We start from the raw sequence: 6,000 nt of genomic DNA, 5'->3' as shown, positions 1-6,000 counted from the left end.
GTTCCAAGAATTTCCTGACATCTTTCTTAGTTTTAGGTTGTGGAAACTTCAGGATGGCTTCGTTCTTTTTCGGGTCTATTTTAATCTTATCTCCCGAAATTAAATGGCCTAAATAAATCAATTCACGTTTAGCAAAGTTACATTTGCGAAGTTTCACCTTAAGTCCAACCTCTTCTAATCTATGGAGCACCTCTTCTATATGTAGAATATGGCTGTCGAAATCCTCATCAAAAATCAGAAGATCGTCTATGTACACTGTCAGATAACTTTCAGTTTCAGATCCAAAAACTGTATGCATAACCGACACAAAGGTAGACACAGCATTAGATAAGCCGTAAGGCATCTTCAAGAATTCGTACTGGCGACCTTTGTACGAAAAAGCAGTGTATTTTCGGCATTCTGGTTTCAAAGGAATCTGTAAATAGCCTGAAGCTAGATCTAAACTTGAAAAATACTGGGCCTGTTTAAATCTCTGCAATGACTCATCAATAGGTGGCACTGAACTTTTAGGAACAATCATAATAGCATTTAATAGTCGAAAATCCAGGCAGGGTCTTACACTTCCATCGGGCTTGTCTACCACTAGTAATGGATTAAGATAGGGTGATACCGATGGTTGAATAATGTTCCAGCTTTTCCACAAGCTAAGTTCTTTTTCTAGAGAGGCCCTTTTCGAAAACGGCACTGGATATGGTGGGAGATGAACTGGTTCGGTACTTTTTAAAAGGATCTCACATTCTGCACTTTCCATGGTACCGGGCTTCTCTGAGAACACAGCTATATATCGATTCAGCACTTGCAGCAACTCCTGTTTCTGGGAATCATTCAGAATGTCTATAGTTTCGACCTTCTCCTTGAGGTCTGCCGGTTTATACATCCACTCTTCGTCTCTTTCTTGGACCTTTTGGATGTACCGCACAATTTCAACATCCAGTGGATTCCCTACATCTTGATCTGGAGTTTTTCCAAAATACAATTTTACCGAGTTTCTTCTGAAATTTATCTCGGCCTCGTGCTGCTTCAAGAATGGCATGCCTAAAAGAAGATCTGTACCAAAACCTCTCAATATAAAAACTTCAGTACTGAATACCATACCTTCAATCTTCAGTTCCACACGTCTGCTGCCAAAGACACGCTTCCTATGGCTCCCAGAAAAATCCACCAATCTTATCTCTGGAACCTTCTGCACTTGAATACCTGGAATTTGTTCCTTTAATTTAGCCCAAATTTCATAACTTAAAATAGAGCATTCGCTCCCAGTATCTATTACACAAGTCACTGGTATATCTATTAACTTTGCCGCCACTGCTGGTGATTTGTATCTAGTCCTTGATTCCCTTGCGGATTTCAGTTCACTCTGTAATTTTACTTCTTCTGTTTCAGATAGTTGAAAGTTAACCTTCAGTTCTTGGATAGCTGTATCAGGTCGCTCCTCTGAGGCCCCTTGCCTAAATGGGAACGAAGCACCTAGACAAGGATCTAGTTTGTTTGGCAGGATTGAGACCTTTGATTAAGCAGGAAGTCCCGGGTTGTTTCTAGGGCTTCCTCCTGCTCAGAGGTCAAAACTTCTCTGGAGGGTGACTGTCTTCCACTTGGTCCCGAGTCTCTAGGTGAGGGTCGCCTAGGAGAATTAAGACTACCGCGTCCCTGATTGTTCCTCCTCCAATCGGGAAATCTGCGATCTGGCCCTTGATTTGGTCGATAAGGTTCCCATCGACCATTCTGGTTACGGCTCAGTCCTCTGTTACCTCCGCCTCTATTAAAATTCCGAGTTCTCCAAAAGTTTTCTGGTTTAGTGTCATTCTTGGTCCCAATGCTTCGCACTTTGAAATTCTTATTGGGAAGTTCTTTACCTTTGAAGTCCTCTTTATTTCTCCAGAAGTCGGGATCATCGTATATTTCAAAATCCTTGAGGAAGTTGGTTAATTCTTCGACTGTTCTGGGAGAGTGCGCAAGGCAGAGATTTCGAGTTCTATAAGGTAGCTGACCTATGATTAAATTCAGCACCTCGCTCTCGCTGAAGTTGTCACTTAGATTCCTATAGGAGGCGTAAATGCTCCAAGCGAAGCTCTCCATATTTTCATGTACGGGACGGGAATATCTTCTATTTCTTATCGCAGTTAATTGTCTCTGCTTAGCCTTCTCGGAGGCAAACTCTTCTTTAAACTTTATGCAGAAATCAGCATAGCTAGCAAAACTGTCTATGTTACCTGCCAGCCAATGTTCAGCTTTACCTGTGAATACTCTAGGTAGCAATTCGAGTCTGTAATTGTCGGGTACTTGCATGAGCTCGAAGCTTACATTGAGCTCACGAAGATATTTCTCAGCTGACTGAGCTTCGATATCGCCCTTGAACTTGGGGATGTGTGCGATGTCAGCCATTCTAGGCATCTTAAATTCGGTTCTTCACCGAGGAGATGTCCCGTCCAAACTATCTGCTTCTCTAGGCCGCTTACGCCTATCCAATTGAATGGTTCCCAGATAGAAAGGATTCTGCACCACTCTAGGAGGTACATAAGAGGCGGCTTCCGGATTTAAATTTCCATCCCGTTCAATGGAATCGGGGAGGACATGAGAATTCACTCCTGGTTGTATTTGCAACCGTTCAATCTTATCTTGCAGTTCGCCTACTCTTCTGACTATAGACCCAGTCTGCTCATGTATTTCTTGCCGAAGAGATACTTCCAATTTCTGTGTCTCTCCGCGAAGAGAGTTCACCTTTTCGCCGGTTGCTTTGGCCATCGTTTCTGCAGCTGCCTTCTGTTCTACGGCCTGCTCACTCAGAGTCTTTACTGCTGAACTTATGGTTTCTATAGATGCTTCTATCTGCTTCACTCTCTCTGGTTCTTCACTTCCGCTTTCCGTCGTAGACTGGGCTACCAATTGTAAACAGACATCTAAATTTTTCTTCATTTGTGCCTGCTCTTGCTCCATTTCATCCCGCCAGACAGCTAAAGGTTCTAATTGTTCTTCCACTACTTTCACTACTTCCAGCAGACAAGAGATTCTAATTTTCTCTAATTCCTCCCTAAGACTTTCTAACTGGTCTGTCTTATGTTGGGAGAAAAGAGTCTGTAATTCTGCTCTGCTTCTTTCAGCTTCTTGCTGTCTTCTCTCATTCTCCTCTTCTTTTTCTTTATTTCTCTTTTCTTCTGCTTCTCGTTTTTCAATTTCTCTTTTCTCTTCTGCTTCTCGCTTTTCAATTTCTCTCTTCCTTTCAAGAGACTCTATTAGCGACCTAAATTCTTGTGTCTCTAGTTTTCTTTTAGCTTCTTCTTCTGCTTTTTCAAGTGCCTTTTTAGCTTCTTCTTCTGCTTTTTCAAGTGCCTTTTTAGCTTCTTCAGCTTTTTCATGAAGCCTTTTCTCCTCCATAAACTCCACTACTTGTCTTAGCTCCATTACCTCTTTCTTTTTAGCTCTCTCTATTTGCGCCATATCTTTCTTTCTCTGCTTCTCTTCCTCTATTCTTTCCTTTCGTCTATGTTCTTCTTCCTCCGCTTTCTCTTTCTTTCTCTCTTCTTTATCTTTCATCAGCCATTCTAATAACCAATGGTCTGATGCGGTCGTACTAGGAGCACTTGGTTCTTGCCCGGAGACCTTCAAGGGTACTGTTGAGCACGTCTTGCATCTGGACTCTGCAGTGGACACTGAGGTCTCTTCTTGCCCCTCACATCTCCAATGGAACTTCTGGAGACATTGGCAACACTGGAAATACTCCATCTCTCCTCCAGTATCCTCACAGCATTCGAACCCAGTCTATTCATCTACGGTTTTCCTCCCTCTGCTTCTTAAGTTCATACTTGAATGGTTTCTTCCACAACACTATATCTTCTCCTTCGTGAATTCTTTGGACGAACACTAACACTCACACTTATGAGCCCTTTCTAGTCCTTGTAGCTAATAGGCCCCCAAATGGCTTTCTGGTTTCAGTCTTTAAAATCGGGCCCCACGTTGGGCGCCAAAAACTTTATGCAATGTCCACCCACTCAGTGCTCAGAACCACGGTGCAGGAGTACTGGTACTGGCTGCGTTCAACACGCTAAACACTGCAGTTGGGTGGTCGGCAAAAGTTTACCCATATGTGCTAACTGATTCAGTCGTAGTACAAAGTCTCAGAAATATCTCAGGGCTTGCTGGGTGTAAAGAAAGACTAAACCAGGTTTATATATAGATGTAACAGTTTATTATAATCCTATCACAAGGATGTCCGTTAGCACACTTACACACGTGTCTTTACCTTTACCCTTACCACTCACGTGCATTTACCTGTACCACCTTTAGACTCGAAGAGATAAGGGAGGGAGCAGGGAACATCCAATTCATTCCTCGCAGTGAGGCGCCAATGGGGAGTATGGGGACTAATTTTATTTAGGGCCTGGTCGCCGCAGTCGTCACGGGTTCCCCTGAAAGAGAGAGTAGGTTGTCTGGAAACCCAACGCCACACTACCCTGGCGGGGTGCCGCAGGTTGATAGGGGAATTAGACCTCTCGCAGCAAGCGGAGCGGGTCCTCTCACTCTAAAGTGGAGTTGTTCTCTCTCGCCAATAAGCGGAGTGGGGTATCTCTTACTCGAAAGTGGAGTGGGTTCTCTTGCCAAAGGCAGAGTTCAACCTCTCTCGCTGGAAGGCGGAGTACGGCTTCTCTCGCCCGCAGGCGGAGGACAACTTCTCTTGGGTGCTTGGTCTCTCGCAAGAGCAGAGTGCAACTTCCTTCCTTCCTTCCTTCCTTCCTTAGGATGCTTGAACTCTCGCAAGAGCGGAGTGATCCTTCTTCCAGGTCCGTTGGTAAGAGAGATCTTATCGGGAGCCGACCTGAAAGCCAACTGAACTGCGGGCCTCGCTGCACTGGCTTTATACTCGCGGTGGCGCATGGGTGGTGAAAATAGTAACTACAAGTACGCGTTGCTAACTCATTTTTTTACATATAGCGAACTTCGTACTGAGAAACATCCAAGAAGTAACATGAAGAAAACACTAGTGGGAAAATCACTAGATGCACGTGTCAATATAAACTAAAACTGTGTGCATTCAGACAATACAATTAATAATGAGCCTCGCAGGACTCCGCAATCCTAAACATCGAGTTGAACAGTGTAAATGACAATAAATGATAACATTTACCAAATACAACGACCCCGCAGGGTCTAATAATGAGTGAAGTTAATAAACGTGGAGGTGGACCCGTTAACATTTACAGAATACAGCGACCACGCAGGGTCAAATAATAATAAGCGAAACTAATAACCATAGAGGTGGATCCGTTAACACATTTAAACATTTAGCATGCATTCTTCATCCATACCTTCTTAACAAAATATAATATTGCGACCATGCGGGGTCGTTACATGTAACAACTGCACTCGATAGGGATACATCTTTAAATGCCTACGCACTACTCGCCAAACAGTTGCTCGAGGCATCGTTAGCTCTTGACTCACTTTCCTTGTAGACTTTTGGGGGCTGCATTGAAAACTAGCTCGAACTCTCTCGACATCTGCCTCAGACGTGGATGGTCTACCGGACGATTTCCCTTTGCAAATGCATCCCGTTGTCTTGAATTTATCATACCACTTACGTATGGAGTTCTTGGATGGTGGTTCCTTACAAAATTTCGTACGAAACTCACGCTAACACTAACAACAGACCAACAAACGTGAAACTGTAGGATGCAAAAAGCTTTCTCTGCACCACAGGCAGCCATCTTGGAAGTTATCACCCTGCCACCTAGTGGAGAAATTTGGAACTACTATGACCGTTGCAAACAAAACTTGAGGATAAGGTTGAAAGTATTTACATAGAACTTTAATTGTTGATAAAGTTTTATCGCTCCTGGAACGGTTTCTTATCGTTCAAAACATTTTGAAGCACGCTGATGCCTTGTCTGATTTTCTATCATAAATAGTAGTCATAATAACTTATGTCAAGTTGCACCATTCATTTTGAATTACCCTGTATAATTTACGAAAATATACAATCTTGAGAATGTAAAAATCAGGATTCCA

Source organism: Lepisma saccharinum, chromosome 20, assembly GCF_977018435.1.
Source record: "Lepisma saccharinum chromosome 20, izLepSacc3.1, whole genome shotgun sequence".
Lineage (NCBI taxonomy): Eukaryota > Metazoa > Arthropoda > Insecta > Zygentoma > Lepismatidae > Lepisma > Lepisma saccharinum.
This window is presented reverse-complemented; position numbering follows the sequence as displayed.